Source organism: Vicia villosa, linkage group LG2 (assembly GCF_029867415.1).
Source record: "Vicia villosa cultivar HV-30 ecotype Madison, WI linkage group LG2, Vvil1.0, whole genome shotgun sequence".
NCBI classification, from domain to species: Eukaryota; Viridiplantae; Streptophyta; class Magnoliopsida; order Fabales; family Fabaceae; genus Vicia; species Vicia villosa.
This window is the reverse complement of record NC_081181.1, coordinates 142,980,665-143,002,340: the sequence shown is the minus strand read 5'-3', so window position 1 is coordinate 143,002,340 and position 21,676 is coordinate 142,980,665.

Sequence of the window (21,676 nt, the reverse complement as noted above, 5' to 3'; positions counted from 1 at the left end):
TTTATTAGCCAAAATTTATTTGGTAGTATTTGGTATAATTATTCATCCATGGTGGGATTGTTTATCCTCTATCTGCCAGTATATTTTACATCAACGAGAGCTTAACCAGAATCATATATAATATCAAATTGATTGGTCAAAGTTAGCAACCTAGCTATATTAATAGTATTATGATGGTAGTGGAAATTGAACCATACTATAGCATACAACAAATGAACGATTAAAAGTTAGCTTTACAAGCTGTTACCCGGTGTCAATCCTCGCTTAATTATTCTTCTTAATTATTGCAGTTTTTTAACGTGTATTTCACATGAAAAAAAGGTATTAATTGTGCGCTTAATTTTTCTTAAATTTGTTTGTTTAATTTATTACCATCCGTTTTTCTATTTGATTGATCAGCTTGTAATGTTTTTTTTTTAACAAAATGGAAATATAAATAACTATTCTTAATTAGATTTAAAAAATATAACTAGGAGAAATACCAAATGTATCTCGAATATGATTTTTTTTTCATAATTAAAGTTGTTAAAATTGCGATTTTGTTATAAACATTTATACTAGTGGATGTCCATCCCTCTTCTTATTCTTTATCTTCCTATTCCACTTTAATGTACTTAATTTTCTACCTTCCTTGGGTCCTATAAATAAGACTCATGTTACAATGTAAAGTTCACCCTTGAGAAGAATATAATACAATATTGCTTGTTCTCTTCTCTTCCTATCTTTTGATCTCTATATAGTTTTAGTTGGTTTTATAATACGTTATCAGCACGACGCTCTCAGGTATGATTTGGAGGAGATCATTGTTTTTATTTATTTATGATATTCAGTAAATATAATCATATTAGGACATTTAAAATTTGTAATTTTATTGTTCAATGATTTTATTGTAATTTTATGGTTAAGATTATGTAATTTTATTGTAATTTTATTTGTCATAGAATTGATGTATGTTTAAGAATATTATATAAAAAAAAAATCTCAGGTAGCAACTCAACTTTAAGTAAGATGGGTTGATGTTGTTGAGGTTGTGGATAACACATGTGGCTTTACAATGATCCCAATTTTGATGGATAGTGCACAAATAAATTTAATTGTGTCAAAGGATTAAAAGGTGGATTTGGCTTAAAGCATGAAAGAATTATTTTTGTTTATTCGGTGGAATTGAATTAGAGAAAGAAGAAATAACTTTTTGCATCCCAGAAGGATGGTTTTAATTTTAACGCATCCCAGAAGGATGGTTATAATTTTTAGATCATTGTTTGTAACAAAAGCAAAGCATCCCTGAAGGATAGCGAAATAACATTGTATAGTTCATGAAGAACTCATAATGCTTTATTTATTTATTTTATTTTATTGTATATGTAAGATGTATTTTGTCACTAAATTGATTTTTTTTTTATAAAAAAAAAACAGATAATTTTAAGACTAATGTGACAATCTAGTTTACTATTGTGTCATTTCTAAATATTAGAATTTACAAAAGTATTATTTTAAATATTAATATTTAATATTTCCTTTATGATAATTATCTCATTATAATATTTTTATTTCTTTTATTTTTATGATAGAACTACTAAGTATGTCAAATCTTACAAAATTGGATTTTGGGGCTCTTGATATTTCGGGAAAGAACTATTTGATATGGGCCCTAGACGCCCAAATTCATTTAAGCGCAGAAGGTCACGGTGACACTATTAAAGAAGGAAATAAATCATCTGATCAACAAAAGGCAAAAGCCATGATATTCCTTCGTCGTCACCTTCACGAGGATCTTAAAAATGAGTATCTTACCGTAACTGACCCACATGTCTTGTGGAAAAATTTGAAAGATAGATATGATCATCAAAAAACGGTTATCCTACCAAAAGCTCGATATGAATGGATGCATTTACGTTTGCAGGATTTTAAAAGTGTAAGTGATTATAATTCTGCAATGTTTAGAATAACTTCTAAGTTATTATTATGTGGAGAAAAAGTAACTGATGAAGTATATGTTTGACTCCGTTCCAATGTTATTATAAAACCAACTAAAACTATATAGAGATCAAAAGATAGGAAGAGAAGAGAACAAGCAATATTGTATTATATTCTTCTCAAGGGTGAACTTTACATTGTAACATAAGTCTTATTTATAGGACCCAAGGAAGGTAGAAAATTAAGTACATTAAAGTGGAATAGGAAGATGAAGAATAAGAAGAGGGATGGACATCCACTAGTATAAATGTTTATAACACCCCCCCTTGGATGTCCATTGACGATATGCCTCGTTAAAACCTTACTAGAAAAAACCCAGTGGGAAAAAAATCTAGTGAAGGAAAAAGAGTACAATATCCTTTCATTTCTCCCCCTCAGTTGAACAGTCATTTCTTCGATGAAGACCAATCTTGTGTACTAGTTGATTAAAAATTCTGCCTGGGAGTGACTTTGTGAAAAGGTCTGCAAGGTTATCACATGAATAGATTTGTTGGATACTTATATCACCATTCTTTTGGAGATCATGAGTAAAGAAGAACTTTGGGGAAATGTGTTTTGTCCGATCTCCTTTAATGTAACCATCTTTCAATTGAGCGATGCATGCAGTATTATCTTCATATATAATCGTTGTATTTAATTTTTCAAAAGATAAACCACAAGTATTCTGGACGTGCTGAATTAAGGATCTCAACCAAACGCATTCTCGACTTGCCTCATGTAATGCTAAAAGTTCTGCATGATTAGATGATGTTGCTGTTATGGTTTGTTTCACCGATCTCCAGGAAATAGCTGTACCTCCACATGTAAACAAATAACCAGTTTGTGATCTACCATTATGAGGATCTGACAAGTAACCTGCATCTGCATAACCTGTTAATTCGAATTGGGATACTTTTTTATAAAACAAACCCATGTCTATTGTACCTCTAAGGTAACGAAGTATATGTTTGACTCCGTTCCAATGTCTTCGTGTAGGTGAAGAACTGTATCTTGCTAATAGATTTACAGCAAATGATATATCAGGACGTGTATAATTAGCAAGGTACATTAGTGCTCCAATTGCACTGAGATATGGTACTTCAGGACCAAGCAATTCTTCATCCTTTTCTCGAGGTCTAAAAGGATCTTTCTCCACATCTAATGATCTAACAACCATTGGAGTAGACAACGGATGACTTTACGTTTTTATGTCAGTATTTCGTATTAAATCATATGTGAAAACCTTATTATGTAAAATCGTATTTTGAAACGATTTTAAATAATTTAAATCGCTTTAAAATCGATGAAATCGTATAAAATCGTTAGATTTTACTCTTTTACTCGATTTTACCTTTTCTATCAAATTTTTAAACAATACATTTTATATTTTGCCCCATGAAAACTTCTTCACGTTTTTTTAATTTTATTCACATTCATATATTTGTTATAATCAGTGTTTTAAAAATCGGACCGGACATCAAACCGGTGAGGGTATTGGGTCACTGGTTTATTGGTCGAACCACTGAGTCACTAGTCGAACTGCATGACTAAACCGGGTTAAACCGGATAACTCGGTTGAATAGACCGGTCGTTATAACAAAATTATATAGGTATAAAATATGTCGAACCAGATGATTCAGTCCCTACAAAATATAACTAATACTTACATTTTTTGAAAACATCATATCATAAAAAAATTCACAAATTCATAATTTAAATTCAAATTTTACACATAGATATCACACACAATCAAATAGTACATAATTATAAAATATAAACAAAAGTTTAATCGCAACATAATTTAATTGAATAATTTATAACAAAATAATTCCATTGTCTACTAAATTTAATTTCAATAAAAGAAAAATTGTTTCAATGTTGGGATCTCCTTCTTCAATATCAAAATCTTCGGTAACAAAATCAACCGCATCTACGACCATTTTTTTATTTTTTTATTTTTTATTTTTTATTTTAATTTTTAATTAAAATAGTCAAAATGACTTCGCTTTAATTTTTTAAATTAAAAAAAAATGCATTTAAATCACCGGTTCACAAAAACCGCCGGTTTTTCTGGTTTTAGCGGTTTACACCGGTTTTGACCGGTTCACACCGGTTCAATGACATTCTCGATCCAGCTATTGAACCAGACCGGTTACCTGGCCGGTTCCTGGTTCGACCGGTCCGACCGGCTGGTCCGGTTTTTAAAACACTGGTTATAATATTGAAAAACTTTCATCATCTAGAAATGAATTTAATCAAGTTGAATATGAATACACTAATAAAGATGATGTAGTGAAAGGATTGAACTTTTGATTAAGTTGAAGATGAAGATGAAAACACTTGTTTTTTGAATTGGAGAAACTTATGAAACTTTTGTTTTTTGGGATAATCTTTTAGATATTATTTTTTATGATTTGGTGTGTAATTTATATAGTTTGATACAAGTTTGTGAATATTACACTTTATTATGATGATATAGTATATTTTTGCTTTATTATTAAGTTAAAATTTTAAATTATTGATGCATTTACAATAATATTATATAAGTATACATATGTCGTATATCTAAATTTAATATTATTTTAATATGAAGTAAACTCTATGATTTTATGCTTCGATTTTATCTAGGCAAAACGAATCAAGGTAAAAACTCGATTCTGTCTACCTTGCTGATAATACAGCTCCTAGCTCAAACTCGTATGAAAGCTCAGTGAACGAAAAAGCTATGTTCTCTAGAAAAATATAGAGAATAACAACCTCACGCTCCTGAGTGGAGCTGAATAACCATCCTCATGTCCAAAAATTCATGCCCCATAAACATCTATAAATACATCAACCATATATTCGAGGAGGACAATCAATTCACCGAACATTCACATAGACATGATTTCTAAATACTCAACCTGAGTTTTCTCTAACACCACCAAAAATCATAAAACTTTCGAAGAGTCTTACACACAATTAAGAATTCTCTCTCACAATATTTTTTTCAAGTACAATTAGGTGTTTCTTTTAAGATTCCTTACAAATCTTATAAGTATTAAAAAAATTGTTGCAAGAATAAATATGTAAAAATATATATATTACTTAATTACTCCTTCAATATTCACAATAATATAGAGAAAACAAACTTGTATTTTTTAACTAATTTAATAGAATATTATTGAGAATAAGCCTAATAAACTTGAAAATTTATAAACTTACAAATGAAAAATAAAAGCATTTGGATATGGAGACTTTTTCACAACCGTCTTGTCACAAAGAATCTTTTGGCACTTCGAGGTATTTCTTTTTCTTTTGATAACTTAAAATGCATTTTGTGTGATAGTTGTGTGGAGGATAGAAAACATTTTTTCTTTAGTTGTTGGGTGGTTAAGAAGGTTTGGCAAGAGATTTTTTTTTGGGTTGGTAAAGATGATAGTTTTGAGGAAAAGTGTTTGTCGAATTTTATAGATTGACACTATTTCTTTCGAAGGACATTTGGTTATCAAAACCTTCTTTGTACCTTGGCTTGTAGTTGGTTGTTTTGGATTTTTGTAGGTGTGTTTTTCTTTTCTATCCCGCCTTGTTTGACTTGGGTTTGTTTTTTATTCCTTTTGTATTGGGTTGCACCCCTTGTGCTTATAATACAAATGATTATCAAAAAAAAAAAAAAAAACTATTTCTTTCGTAGTAAGAAAGTGAAAGATAGAAAATTGGGTGTTGTGTGGCTTGCTACCACTTGGAATCTTTGGTTGATAAGGAACGGTGTGTGTTTTCAGAAGGATAGTTGGAACATTAACGATACCGTTTGGAACATAAAGATTCTTTTTTGGAAGTGGTCTTTTTGTAGAAAAATTATTGATCCCAATTACTCTTTCTACAAGTTTAGTAAGAAACATTTATCTTTTCTCTCGTTATGGTATTTGGTTTGTAATTTTTCTTTGGTTGGAAATTTCCCGTTTCCCAGTGTAAACAGGTTGGAGAACCCTTATTACTCCCTTATATAATATCTTACTTACCCAAAAAAAAAAAAAAAATTCTTACAATTTGTGACAAAGAAAACACGTTTTAAGACTAAGCCAAGAGTTAGCTACTTATGTTGTCATTGGATTGTGGATTTCTAGAATGGATCAATAGCTACACTTACCAAAATAGATTGAGTTAAGTGAAAGCATTAATATTGATCCAGTTTTGGATAATAAAGTTGATTAAGTGTCCGTTATTTAATTAGCTTATTTTTTTGACGAAAACTACTAATGCTTACAGGTTGGTGGATTAGTTAACATTAGGTACACGTACACCATGCTTGCATCGCCGCATATCCTATTCTCTTTTTCCATAATGGCTTTCCGCCTTAAGTTTTAACATCGTTATGAGAACATCAAAGGACAGTTAACGATGCATATACTAGTATAGCTTTCTTGGCCGGCGTTTCGACATTAAGGCGGGTTGCTGATTGAATCAACCACTGTGTGAAGTAACCCTAATATAAAAGCAAAGCCTGTTACATAAATATTCATATCATATTTATATACTATAGTTTTGATCATGGACAGGGTGCATTGGGGTCGGGGAACCATATATATGTTGATTTTTAATTACCACTTCAAAGATGTTCCCACTGAAGATATATTTCCATATAATACTCCTTTTGATGTCGTGCAAACTGATTCATAATCAAAAGTTTGGGATTTGGAGTTAAGATTCACTTTAAAACAACTATTTTTAAGATGCGAAACTTTATTCACACTAAGCCAATGTCCAAGAAAGATTCAGTTTTAAAAAATAATTGTTAAAGTTAGTATAATACATAAAAAGACATTAATTAATATTAGGCTAAGGACAATTATAATACCTATAGACTGTATTTTTTTTTATGGGATAAACTATGCTTTTTGTTTGGCCTTTAGAGTAATTAATGCTATATATATATATATATATATATATATATATATATATATATATATATATATATATATATATATATATATATATATATATATATATATATATATATATATATATATATATATATATATATATGAGAAAAGGGGTCATGCACTGACAGTGTAAAATATTTTTACACTGTCAACCAATCACCACCATGTATCCAATTAAAACATTCTTTTATTTAAAAAAAACTTTAATGACATGGCATATTGATGATTCTCTATTGGTTGACAGTGTAAAACAATTTTACACTGTCAGTGCACTACCTTTTAACTATATATATATATATATATATATATATATATATATATATATATATATATATATATATATATATATATATATATATATTTATCGGAGAATTCATACAATTAGAAAAATCATGATAGAAACTTGTCTGTTGGGTTAATAACTAGGGTCATAAAGATTTTTAGATAGATTACAGAAGTCACACCATGATAGAAGCCGGTTTGCCGGGTTGGTGACCCAGCGTAACATTGAAGAGGAAGTCCAAGGGAACATATTTACGAAGTTGATGTTTGATCTGTTACATTTCATGATTAATGGCAACTATTAAGACAGATGTTATCTTAAGCATTTAATCATGAGAAACATAGAGGCAGCTCATTATAGCTTATTGTTGAAAGAATCATAGGATTGAAACATAAAGAACACAAAGCAAATGTTGAGGTATCTGAAAACATCTAACAGAAAGACACTGATAAAAGAAACACTTTAGAAACAAATTTCTCAACATTTACGATCTCACCTAACTAGTGTTAAAGAAATTATCCAGGTATTTTTTTTTTTTTCAAGAACAATTCATATTTAACTTACAATTATCTCTACTATTTTTCTCAATTATAATGATATCAAAGACATCATTAATATACCAAGTATCAACCTTGAGTTTTAACAATTGAGTTTAGGAAGTGTTTAATAAATATTATTATTGTGCATTAAAAAAAGAAAAAAAATGAATTCTTATCTACCAAACTCAAAAAATTGTATAAAGTTACATTTAGTGTAAAATATTTTGGAAACAACAAACAATGATATTATTTAATAAATAATTAAATATATTAAAATTTAACGGTATCTTGTGATTGATTGAAGGCACAATATCCAACTTTTTGTGATGGATAGAAAAGTTATCCCCAAAAAAATAATTCATTGTTGCTGTGAGATATTGGATCGAACTCTAGTATTGTCGAAGGGTAGCTTCTTGGTTCGACAGTTCGACAGAGTTAAGCATGAAGTCGAAGGATTGTTCACATGCTGGTGTCGAAGTGTGCATGCTGTAGTCGAAGATGGGTCTAGCATGCAGATGTCAAAGATGCTAGGGTTGTTAGCATGTTAAATTAGGTTTTAGTGTTTAAACCCTAATTTGTTAAGTTAACTTGTTTATTAAGTTGGCTTGTGTAATGGGTCTTGCTGAAAAAGCCCATTAGTTAGTATGTTAGGTTTTATTATAAATAGCATACTAGTCTCTCATCATTGCTAAGCTGCAAATCCTAATTTAGGGTGAGAGAGGTTATTTGTTATTCTTGTAAACTTGTAATCTTGTTTTAAGAGAAAGTGAAAGAATAGCAGTTATAACCAATTCTTGTGTTCTTATTCTCTTCCCTAATTCCCTATTATACTTTGTTATTGGTATCGTTTTTCACAACAAATTGGTGCGGTGAGCGTGGAGAAGATGCCGTCAACAAAGTATGAGATTGAAAAGTTCACCGGAGTGAATGATTTCGGTCTGTGGCGCTTGAAGATGAAAGCCCTACTGGTTCAGCAGGGTTGTTTGGAAGCGTTGAAGGGAGAGGCAGCCATGAATGCAGAATTGACGGCAGCGGAGAAGACGAATATGATCGAGAAAGCACACAGCGCAATTTTGTTGAGCCTTGGTGATAAGGTTCTCCGGCAGGTATCAAAGGAGACGACGGCATCAGGGTTATGGGTGAAACTTGAAAGTTTGTATATGACCAAATCGCTGGTAAATCGACTCTACCTGAAGCAAGCTTTGTATTCATTCAAGATGATTGAAGACAAAGTATTGGCTGAGCAGTTGGATATGTTCAACAAGCTGATTCTTGATCTTGAAAATATTGATGTGAAGATCGATGATGAAGATCAAGCGCTGTTACTATTGTGTTCTTTGCCTCGATCACATGCTCACTTCAAAGAAACTCTCTTGTATGGAAGGGAGTCCCTGACGTTTGAAGAAGTTCAATCAGCCTTGTACTCTAAGGACTTGAATGAACGAAAGGAGCATAAACCTTCGACTGTTGGCGAAGGTTTGGCCGTTAAAGGAAAACTCTTACGAAAGGATGGTAAGTTCGACAAGAAGAAAGGCAAAAGCCAGTCGAAGTCTTACAGTGGCGAAGCATCTGGCATTCGATGCTATCATTGTAAGAAGGAGGGTCACACAAGAAAGGTGTGCCCTGAACGCCTGAAAGATCATGGAGGTAAGGATAATGGCAATGCAGCCATTGTTCAAGATGATTTTGAATCATCTGATGTTCTTGTAGTTTCAAGCAGTGACTCGAGAAGAGAGTGGATTATGGATTCAGGGTGCACTTGGCACATGACTCCAAACAAAGACTTGTTCGAGGAATTATGTGATCAAGATGGTGGATCAGTATTGCTGGGAAACAACAAGGCTTGCAAGATTGCAGGTATTGGATCTATTAGATTCAAGCTCCATGATGAGTCAATAAGGTTGTTGACTGAAGTCAGGTTTGTTCCTGATTTGAAGAGAAATCTGCTTTCTCTTGGTGAATTCGACAAGAAAGGATATGTTTTCCAAGGAGAGAAAAGTATCCTAAGAGTCATGAAGGGTTCGAAGGAAGTCTTGAGAGGCGTGAAGAAACAAGGCTTGTATACCCTTGAGGCTGAAGTTGTAAGTGGTTCGACAAATGTTGTATCCACGAAACCTTTGTCGAAGACAGAAATCTGGCACATGAGATTGGGCCATGTCAGTGAAAGGGGTCTGGTCGAATTAGGGAAACAAAATCTGCTTGGTGGAGACAAAGTCGAAAAGCTGAAGTTTTGTGAACCCTGTGTACTTGGAAAATCTTGCAGAGTGAAGTTCAACAAAGGCAAACAAAGAACACATGGATCCCTTGATTACATCCATGCTGATCTTTGGGGGCCTGCAAGGTGTCCATCACATTCAGGAGCAAGGTATTTTCTATCCGTAGTAGATGATTATTCCAGAAAATTATGGGTATTCATCCAGAAGACTAAGGATGAAACTTTTGAGAATTTCAAAAGTTGGAAGACTCTGGTTGAAAATCAGACTGGCAGAAAGGTCAAGAGGTTGAGAACCGACAATGGCCTTGAATTTTGCAATGAGGCATTCGACAGTTTTTGTGCTGCCTCTGGTATTGCAAGGCATAGAACTACTGCAGGTACTCCACAGCAAAATGGTTTGGCTGAAAGATTTAATCGAACTATTTTGGAGAGAGTCAGATGCATGTTGACTAGTGCGGGGTTAACAAAGGTGTTCTGGGCTGAGGCTGTTTCGACAGCAACATATCTGATAAACAGATGTCCTTCGACAGCGTTAGATATGAAGACACCTGAAGAAGTTTGGTCGGGACATCCACCAGATCTCGACAAACTGAGAGTATTTGGCTGCGTAGCCTATGCTCACATTAGGCAAGACAAGGTCGAACCTAGAGCTCTGAAATGCATGTTCATGGGATACCCTGAAGGAGTCAAAGCTTATAGGCTATGGTGCCTAGAGCCAGGTCACAGGAGGTGTATCACCAGTCGAGATGTAGTTTTCAATGAAGTTGAAATGGCTTTTAAGAAAACTGATGATGTTGGTCGAAGTACAGAAACATCTGACGAAGAGCTGGAACAGATAGAGATTCCTGTTGAGGTGGAGCATGTTGATGCTGAATTGCATATCCCAGATGAAGTCGGAGAAGAAGCAGAAGATGCTGAAGTTGAGGAAACTGACGATGACTACCTATTGTCGAGAGATAGGTCGAGAAGAGTCATCAAGCCACCTCAGAGACTTGGATATGCAGATCTTATAGCTTATGCCTTAATCTCTGCAAGTGAGGTTCTAGACGAAGAACCTAGAGACTATAAGGAAGTTATGAGGAGTCGAAATAAGACTGAATGGCTGAAGGCCATGGATGATGAGATAAAATCTCTTCATGATAATCATACTTGGGAACTGATCAAGAAACCTGTTGGGGCAAGGTTAGTCAGCTGTAAATGGATTTTCAAAGTTAAGGAAGGAATTGAAGGAGTGACGTCGAAAAGATACAAGGCAAGGTTAGTTGCAAGGGGTTTCACTCAGAAAGAAGGTGTCGACTTCAATGATGTGTTTTCTCCTGTTGTGAAGCATAGGTCCATTCGAATGTTGCTTGCCATGGTGGCACAGTTCGATCTTGAACTGGAACAGATGGATGTGAAGACTGCGTTCTTGTATGGTGATCTAGATGAAACGATCCTGATGAGGCAACCTGAAGGGTATGTCGAAAAGGGGAAGGAAGATTATGTGTGCAAGTTAAAGAGATCTTTGTATGGGCTGAAACAATCTCCTCGACAGTGGAATAGGAGATTCAACAAGTTCATGGCACGCATAAGTTTCATTAGAAGTCAGTTCGACCACTGCGTTTACTTCAGATTTCGACCTGGTAATTCATTTGTTATTTTGTTGCTTTATGTGGATGATATTCTCATAGCAAGCAACAGTGTCGAAGATGTGATGAGGGTGAAGGCTGAACTCAATAAGGAGTTCGATATGAAGGATCTGGGAGCTGCTTCCAGGATTCTTGGAATTGACATTCGAAGAGATAGAAAGAAGTCGAAGTTATGTCTATCTCAAGAGGCATATCTACGGAAGATTCTTGAAAAGTTTGGTATGTCGAATTCGAAGCCAGTTGTGACTCCAACAAACCCTCAATTCAAGCTGAGTATTGATCAGTGTCCCAGTACTGATGTCGAAAGAGCCTATATGAATAGCATCCCATATGCTAATATAGTTGGTTCTTTGATGTATGCTATGGTCTGTACTAGACCCGACATAGCATACGCAGTAAGTCTTGTAAGCAGGTACATGGCGAATCCTGGAAAGGCTCACCGGCAAGCATTGAAGTGGATTCTAAGGTACATAAATGGATCTCTAAACAGAGTCTTAATTTATGGTGGAGCCTTGGGTGAAGATGGTAAAGCAGTAATCGAAGGATATGTCGACTCTGATTATGCAGGTTGTATGGATTCCAGGAAATCTATTTCTGGATATGTTTTCACTATGTTTGGCACAACAATTAGTTGGAAAGCAACACTTCAGAAGGTTGTTGCTCTATCAACCACTGAAGCGGAGTACATTGCATTAACTGAAGCTGTGAAAGAAGCATTGTGGCTTGAAGGTTTTGCGAAGGAGCTGAAACTTCAAGGTCGAGGTATCACTGTTAAATGTGATAGTCAAAGTGCAATACACCTGTCGAAGAATTCAGCCTATCATGAGCGAACTAAGCACATTGATGTGAGGCTGCATTTCGTCAGAGGAGTAATCGAGCGTGGAGAAGTCCAAGTGCTGAAGGTTTCGACTGAAGACAATGCTGCTGATATGATCACCAAGACATTGTCGAGTTGCAAGTTTTTCCACTGTATGCAGTTGATAAAGCTGCATGAAGAAAGCTAGTTTGTTCCTTGACGTTGTAGAGTTAGGTCCAAGGTGGAGATTTGTGAGATATTGGATCGAACTCTAGTATTGTCGAAGGGTAGCTTCTTGGTTCGACAGTTCGACAGAGTTAAGCATGAAGTCGAAGGATTGTTCACATGCTGGTGTCGAAGTGTGCATGCTGTAGTCGAAGATGGGTCTAGCATGCAGATGTCAAAGATGCTAGGGTTGTTAGCATGTTAAATTAGGTTTTAGTGTTTAAACCCTAATTTGTTAAGTTAACTTGTTTATTAAGTTGGCTTGTGTAATGGGTCTTGCTGAAAAAGCCCATTAGTTAGTATGTTAGGTTTTATTATAAATAGCATACTAGTCTCTCATCATTGCTAAGCTGCAAATCCTAATTTAGGGTGAGAGAGGTTATTTGTTATTCTTGTAAACTTGTAATCTTGTTTTAAGAGAAAGTGAAAGAATAGCAGTTATAACCAATTCTTGTGTTCTTATTCTCTTCCCTAATTCCCTATTATACTTTGTTATTGGTATCGTTTTTCACAACAGTTGCTTATAAACATATATATATATATATATATATAGAGAGAGAGAGAGAGAACATCCCATAATTCTCGAAGCTGAGTTGTATATCAATAGAGTCGAGAAGGAAGAATCGAATGTGTCGAGTATTCCCAAACCAACAAACAGGTGAGTTGTTGTTTACAAAACATGAACAAATAAGATAATATATCAGACATATGGTTCTCGGAGACGCATTCGTGGTTGGCGTTTATGCAGAGATCGGAGGTCTTAGTTGAAAGCCTAGTGTAACGGATCGAAGGCAGTCCCAAAGTTACATGGAAGTTACAAAATTGATGGAAAGGACATTACATTGTTGAAATTGTGTTAGAATCCCATTTGTGCATATTTTGTATATAAGTTTTGTGGTATTTCTTAAACTCTTGTGCCAAATTTGATTACCTTTTGATATATTAGTATGTAAATAAATAACTTTGTGTTTATTTTCTAAATTAGGTTAGTTTATTAACTCTTGTAATGTTTTCTTCGAGTTTTAACAACTTTTGGGCAAGATGGAATGAGAAGAATGATCAAAACAAGCTTGCAATGATGGTGGAATACAAAAAGAAGGAGTTTTGTGCAAGAAGGTCCGCTCAGCGGAGTCCAAGCGGACCCAGGCAGAGATTTTTCCACCAACAAGTCCGCTCAGCGGAGTTGAAGCGGACATGGGCAGGGACGAGCAATAAAGTTGGCTCCGTTCAGCGGACCCCCTCCGCTCAGCGGACCTTGAAGACAAATCAGATATTTTGGCTGCTCCGCTCAGCGGACCTGCTCCGCTCAGCGGACCTACTTTTCCAACTTTTGTTCTTAGCCACATAAAATTGATGATTAAAAGAGATTAGGATAGTTCTTATCAATATAGACATTTTGGAGAAAAAGCTAGGGCAAGAGAAGAAGAAAAAAACCATTTTCCTTAAGAGAAAATCAAGATTTCTAAACATCTTTCTTTGATCTTCTTGAGTTTGATGTCACTAAATCTTGGTTTGTTGCTTGTTGTTGAAGCTTCCATGGATATGGAGGGCTAAGTTTCATCTTGTGTCAAGATTAGAGGTAGTTAGTTTGTAAATATATACTTTCTTTGATCTATTATGTATGAACTTAGTTAATGATTAATACATGGTGAATATCTTGTTATTTATGTTTCATTTGTTATTTTGGATCATTACTGAGAGATATGTTTCAAAGCTAGACCTAAAAGATATTCATCTATCAATAAACAAACTCTAGAGATAGATTTGTGAGTTGATAATCACAAGTATCAAGCTTTTAAGATTATCATGTTGATTGTCGGCATGAGAGATCATCTGACGGTGAATATGATAATAATCACGATATTGCTTTAGAGATAAACGGTATCGAGAGGATACGTGATTGTATTAATCATGAATAGGTTCATATATATAATCATTAGAGTACATATGAAGCAAACTAATGAACACTAATCTTGACACAGTTTTACCAAACCGTTTTTAAATCCTAAGTTATTGTCTTTAATTTCTTTTCATGCTATTTATCTTTCATGACACTAAAAACATCCAAAACCTTAACTCAAAATACACTAAGCTGTAGAACGGCGATAATATCGCATCAATCCCTGAGGAGACGATACTAAAAATACTTATCCTATACTTTCTAACAAAATGGCGCCGTTGCCGGGGATTGGCGTTAAGATATTATAAGCATAGCAATAGTTTTTGTGTGTTTTGAGTATAAATATTATTATTATTGCCTAGTCTTTGCTCACTTTTTGGTTAGTGTTTCAGCTCTGGTTTATGCGTGGGAGTGTACTAGCAGATCAGCTTCTTTTTGATCCAGAAATTGAAAGAACCGCAAGGAGATTGAACAGTAAAACCAGAAGAAGAAGGAAACTAGCCAAAGAACGAAGATTAGCCCAAGAAGCTACTACTTCATCAGCACCACAAGTTATAGAAGAAGAGATGGCAGGGCATGGAGAACAAGATCCACCACCACCACCACCACCACCACCGCCTAGAGCACCATGTGCTAACAGTCCAAGAAGAGCAGCCCAGTTTGCCCGAAATGACAACAATGCAAGAAATTCTGAAATGAAGACTAGCATTCTTCAGCTACTTTATGCTAGTCCCTTTGCAGGTCTTGATCATGAGGACCCATATACACACTTGACAAAGTTTTATGAAATTGCTGGAGCAGTAGGAGCCCCTGAAAGAGAGGAAGAGTAGGTGTTTAAGAGATTATTCCCTCACTCCTTAATTGGCAAAGCAAAGGATTGGTATCTAGACCAACCCACTCAAACCATGACAAATTGGAATGAGTTAGAAGAAAAGTTTCTTGATAGGTTCTTCCCTCAGTCACGGTTACTTGAAGCAAAAACAGCAATTTCAGTGTTCTCTCAAGGTGTGAATGAAACTCTCAATGAGGCATGGGAAAGGTATAAGTCAATGTTGAGAAAGTGTCCTAGTCATGGATTTGACGAACTTACTCAGATTCACATTTTTCGTAATGGCTTACAACCACAACCTAAGCTTCTGTTAGATGCTACTGCTGGAGGTTCCTTGATGGCTAAGACAGCAGAGGGGGCAATAGAGATAATTGAGAAAATGGCCAGAAATGATCATCAGGTGCAACATAACCGAGGAGTTGTTCAAAAGAAACCGGGGCTTATTGAATTAGGAACCAATGATGCTATTCTTGCTCAGAACAAGCTTCTTTCTCAACAAGTGGAGGAGCTTACAAAACAAATGGCAAGGTTACCTCAACAACTCAAGGAATTACATGATCCTAACAAGAATAAACAAGTTGCTTCGTGTGAGCTTTGTAGTGGAGACCACCCTACCGGATATTGTCCACCGGTGAATGAAGTGAATTACATGGCGAATCAAAATCAAGGAGGCTATCAACAAAGACAAGCTCCTTACCAAAACCAAGGTGGATACCAAGAAAGGCCTAATGCACCACAATATGGCCAAGGGTGGAGACAAGATAATTATCAACAAAGACAAAGTCCTTATCAACAACAACCACCTTCTCAAGACAAGCCTTCAAAGTTGGAGGAGACTCTAAATCAATTCATGCAAGCATCAATGGCGAATCAAAAGAGTAATGAAGCGGCAATAAAGAATCTAGAGACTCAAGTCGGCCAACTTGCAAAACAACTAGCCGAGAAGCAAACCGGACCATCATTCACGGCAAACACTCAAACCAATCCTAAGGAGCATTGCAAAGCGGTTGTAACTAGGAGTGGGAGGGTGCTTGAAAGTGAAGTGGAGAAGGAGATTGAGGAGGAGGAAGTTAGGATAGAAAAGGAGAAAGAGGTAGAAAGTGAAGTAGAACCAAAGAAAAATGAGGGAGTTTTAGTTGAAAATGAGAGTGAAGAAAAAAATGAGGAAGAAAAAGAAAAAAATAGAGAGAAAAAGAGAAAGATTCAAGAAGGAAAGAAGAAAGTTATGAGTCCTCCCGTTCGTAATCTACCTTACCCTCACGCTCCATCAAAGAAAGATAATGAGAGGCAATATGCTCGCTTTCTGGACATATTTCGGCAATTGCAAATTAATATTCCTTTTGGTGAAGCTTTAGAGAAAATGCCAAAATATGCCAAGTTTATGAAGGACATCCTCACAAAGAAAAGAAGTTACACTGAGCCCGAAACGGTTGTCCTAGATGCTAAATGTAGTGCAATCATTCAAAGTACTTTACCAAGAAAGGAAAGAGATCCGGGAAGAGTTACTTTGCCGGTTACTATTGGTGACATTCATATTGGAAGAGGTTTGGTTGACACGGGTTCAAGTATCAATTTGATTCCTTTATCCATGGTCAAGAGGTTAGGCATTGTTGATATGAAAAATACAAGAATGACACTTCAATTAGTCGATAAGTCTACAACTATGCCTTTTGGGATAGCGGAAGATTTGCTTGTGAAAGTTGACAAGTTCTTTTTTCCAGTTGATTTTGTTGTCATTGATATGGAGGAAGATGTTGATACCCCATTGATTCTAGGAAGACCTTTTATGAAGACGGCAAGGATGATGATAGACATTGATGATGGTTTGATGAAATTGAGGTTCCAAGATGAGGAAGTGTGTTTTGATCTCTCGAAAGCAATGAAACATCCAAATGATACAAGTGATTGTTTTAGAATTGATGCTATGGAGGAAGTTATCATGCAAGTTGAAAGTCGAGCTCATGTGTTCAATCCTCTTGAGAAAACATTAACCAAAGCTCTTGATGTTCTCAATGAAGAAGAAGAAAAAGAGATTGAAGAGTGTTTGCGAGATCTTGATGTTTTTGAAGAGATAAGTCCTTTTGAAGCAAAGATGGAGGAGTTGAAAGATGAGCCAAAGGTGGAGGAAACTAAGTTAGAATTGAAGATGTTACCACCTCATTTGAAATATGTTTTTCTTGAAGAAGGTGGTAAGAAGTCGGTGATCATTAGTGGTTCATTGTCTAACAAGGAGGAAGAGAAATTAATTCATGTGTTGAAAGCTAACAAGGAGGCAATAGGATGGGTTCTTTCCGATTTAAAAGGGATTAGTCCGGCCTATTGTATGCATAAAATTATGATGGAGGAGGATTTTAAACCGGTAGCTCAACCTCAACGCCGGTTGAATCCTACAATGAAAGAAGTTGTAAGAAAGGAAGTGGTGAAACTATTGGAAGCCGGAATGATTTATCCTATTTCCGATAGTGCATGGGTGAGTCCAGTCCAAGTGGTACCAAAGAAAGGAGGAATGACCGTGATTACAAATGACAAGAATGAGTTGATTCCGACAAGGACCGTGACGGGTTGGAGGATGTGCATTGATTACCGAAAGCTTAACCAAGCTACTAGGAAAGATCACTTTCCTTTACCTTTTATGGACCAAATGTTGGAAAGGTTATCGGGTCAAGAGTTCTATTGTTTCTTGGATGGCTATTCCGGGTACAACCAAATTCCGGCCAATCCGGAAGATCAAGAGAAAACGGCGTTCACTTGTCCCTTTGGAATTTTTGCTTATAGGCGAATGCCGTTTGGATTGTGTAATGCACCGGCCACTTTCCAAAGATGTATGCAAGCTATCTTCTCAGACTTCATAGAAAAGACAATGGAAGTTTTCATGGATGACTTCTCCGTCTTTGGAGCTTCATTTGATCTTTGTTTGAAGAATTTGGATGCCGTGTTGAAACCAACTTGGTCCTCAATTGGGAAAAATGCAATTTCATGGTTACCGAAGGCATAGTTCTTGGTCACAAAGTTTCTTCCAAAGGAATTGAAGTCGACCGAGCAAAAGTGGAGGTAATTAAAAAGTTGCCACCGCCAACAAATGTCAAAGGAATTCGAAGCTTCTTAGGCCATGTGGGATTCTATAGAAGGTTTATCAAGGACTTCTCAAAGATTGCAAAGCCTTTGAGCAACTTGCTCAACAAAGATAAGTCTTTTGTTTTTGATAACGCATGTCTTTTAGCTTTTAATGAATTGAAACAAAGATTGACTACCGCACCCATAATCATAGCGCCCGATTAGAAACTTGATTTTGAACTAATGTGTGACGCTAGTGATTATGCGGTAGGAGCGGTGTTGGGTCAACGAAAAGGAAAAATTTTTCATGCTATACATTATGCTAGTAAGGTTCTTAATGAGGCACAAATTAATTATGCAACAACTGAAAAAGAGCTACTAGCCATTGTATATGCATTAGAAAAATTTAGGTCCTACTTAATTGGTTCAAAAGTTGTTGTTTACACTGACCATGCAGCGATAAAGTATTTGCTTATCAAGCCGGATTCAAAGCAAAGGCTCATCAGGTGGATTTTGTTGCTACAAGAATTCCACTTAGAGATTAGAGACAAGAAAGGAGCGGAAAACTTGGTAGCGGATCATTTGTCAAGGTTGGTGAATGAGGAGGTAGCAAACAAAGAAGAAGAGGTTTTGGAATCATTCCCTGATGAAAAGTTGTTCATGGTGGAAGAAAGACCGTGGTTTGCTGACATGGCTAATCACAAGGCATCGGGATGGATACCGGAAGATTGGAGTAAAAGTGCAACAAAGAAGTTCCTTCATGATGCCAAATTTTATGTGTGGGATGATCCATACTTGTTCAAAATTGGTGTGGATGGTGTGTTAAGGAGATGTGTGACAAGGGAAGAAGCAATGAGAATCTTGTGGCATTATCATAACTCACCTTATGGTGGACACTATGGTGGACAAAGAGCGGCGGCAAAAGTTCTCCAATCCGGGTTCTATTGGCCGACGTTATTCAAAGATGCCTACTTGCATGCACAAAGTTGTGACAATTGTCAAAGAAGTGGTGGAGTGAGCAAAAGGAATGAGATGCCATTGACAAATATGTTAGAAGTGGAAGTGTTCGATTGTTGGGGGATAGACTTTGTAGGACCATTTCCTTCGTCTTTTGGTTGTGAGTACATTTTGGTTGCGGTTGATTATGTTTCAAAGTGGGTGGAGGCAATAGCATGTCCGAAGGCGGATGGAAAAACCGTAATCAAGTTCTTGAAGAAAAACATTTTTACAAGGTTTGGAACACCAAGGATTCTCATTAGTGATGGTGGCTCACATTTTTGCAACACACAACTTGAAAAAGTCTTACAACAATATGGTGTGAAGCACAAAGTAACAACGGCCTATCATCCACAAGCTAATGGTCAAGCCGAAGTTTCCAACCGAGAAATTAAAAGAATCTTGGAAAAAACTGTTTCTTCATCAAGAAAGGATTGGTCACACAAGTTGGATGATGCTTTATGGGCTTACCGTACGGCATACAAGGCACCGATTGGTTTTACTCCGTTTCAAATGGTTTACGGGAAGAGTTGTCATTTACCCGTGGAATTGGAGCATAAGGCATTTTGGGCCTTGAAGTTGCTTAATTTTGATCCTAAGGCAAGTGGTGAAATGAGAAGATTACAATTGCTTGAAATGGAAGAATTGCGATTACAAGCCTATGAATCCAACAAAATCTACAAGGAAAAAGTGAAGGGGTATCATGATAAAAAGATTGTGGAGAAGGAGTTCAAAGAAGGCCAAATGGTTCTATTGTTTAATTCAAGGTTGAAGTTGTTTCCGGGCAAATTAAAGTCGAAGTGGTCGGGTCCGTTCCGAATCAAGGAAGTAAAAGACTATGGAGCGGTTGTGTTAGAAAATCCGACAACAAATAAAAGTTGGACTGTGAATGGTCAAAGACTCAAGCCGTATCTTGGTGGTGAAGTCGATCGAAACTCGGAATCCGTTCCGATTTTTGATCTGTCAAGCCGCCTCGGACCGTCGAGCTAACCGACGTTAAACAAAGCGTTAGTTGGGAGGCACCCCAACGTTGTAAGTATTCTCTGTTTTATGTGTTTTGGGATATTTGAAAAGTCAGTGGAGAAAAAATCGGGTGGAGCAGACTGCTGAAAAACCAGAAAAACCAGGTTTTCTGTTATCCGCTCAGCGGACCCCCCTCCGCTGAGCGGACCTGCTAAAACCAGAAAAAAAAAGGGGCCCAATGGACCAACCTGGTCCAAAGGCCCATTTAGGACAGGAGACTGTGCCTGAGCGGGTTCAGAACCCTAACTCACCACATTTGTGTCTCTCATTTGTTCTCTCCTCCTTCTTCACCATTTTCAAACCTTCAAGCTTCAATATTTTTCTGTTTACTCAAGTTGCTACACTTTGTTCTCTACCATTTCCAAACAAGGTATGTGGTGTTTGATGTGATAATTTTGTGTTTAATGTATATTAGGGTTTGTATAAATTTGTTCGTTTTAGGAATTAGGGTGTGATTTAGTGATAGGGTTACTAATAGATTGTGTTTTAGGTTGTGTTTATGTAAGAAATTGTGTAGATTTTAGGATTAGATTTGAGTAGGATTTTGGTTTTAGGGTTTGCTATCTATATCCTTTATCCCCTGGAATGTTTTGTTAATTAAATGTATTTTGGAGTGGGGTTTGAAACCCCATGGTTGTTCTGATGCAGACCTGTGCTCTGTAGTTTTTTTGATTTTCTGCGCAGGTCTGCTGAGCGGACCCCCTCCGCTGAGCGGACCCTACTGAGTACAAAATGTTATTTCTGTTGTCTGTGGGTTGTGAAATGGGTTAGGGCCTTGGGCAATGCTATAGATGGATATGTTATCTTCTATAAATGTTGTTTGACGATGTTTGTTCGATGTTATGTTGTATTTTTTGTAGATGTCGTCAAGAAGTGATCGGGGAAAGCGAGCTAGGCAATTGACAGGTTCAAGCTCAGGAACTGCTCCACAACCACCCTTCGATTCACATAGGTTCCTAGGTCCAGAGCAGCAGGCAAGGTTTGAGAAGTTGGTTGGTCGAAAGATTTGGCCTGAAAAGGTGTTTGACCTCCCACAAAGAGGTAACTTTAATCAGTTTCTGGAGAACATTGCGGAACGCAAGTGGGAAGCTTTGATTTCTCCTGATACTCAAATCAATGCGGACATCGTGCGTGAGTTCTATGCTAATGCGATTCCGATTGAGGGAAGGGTGTACACTTACACCTCCTATGTGAGAGGTAGGGGAATTTCTTTCTCAAGGGATGCAATTAACACTTTTTTGGGAAGACCTTCTCCTCGTGCTGTAGGTGATAAGTGTGAGTATGCAAGAAAAAAGGCTGCAAGAACTTGG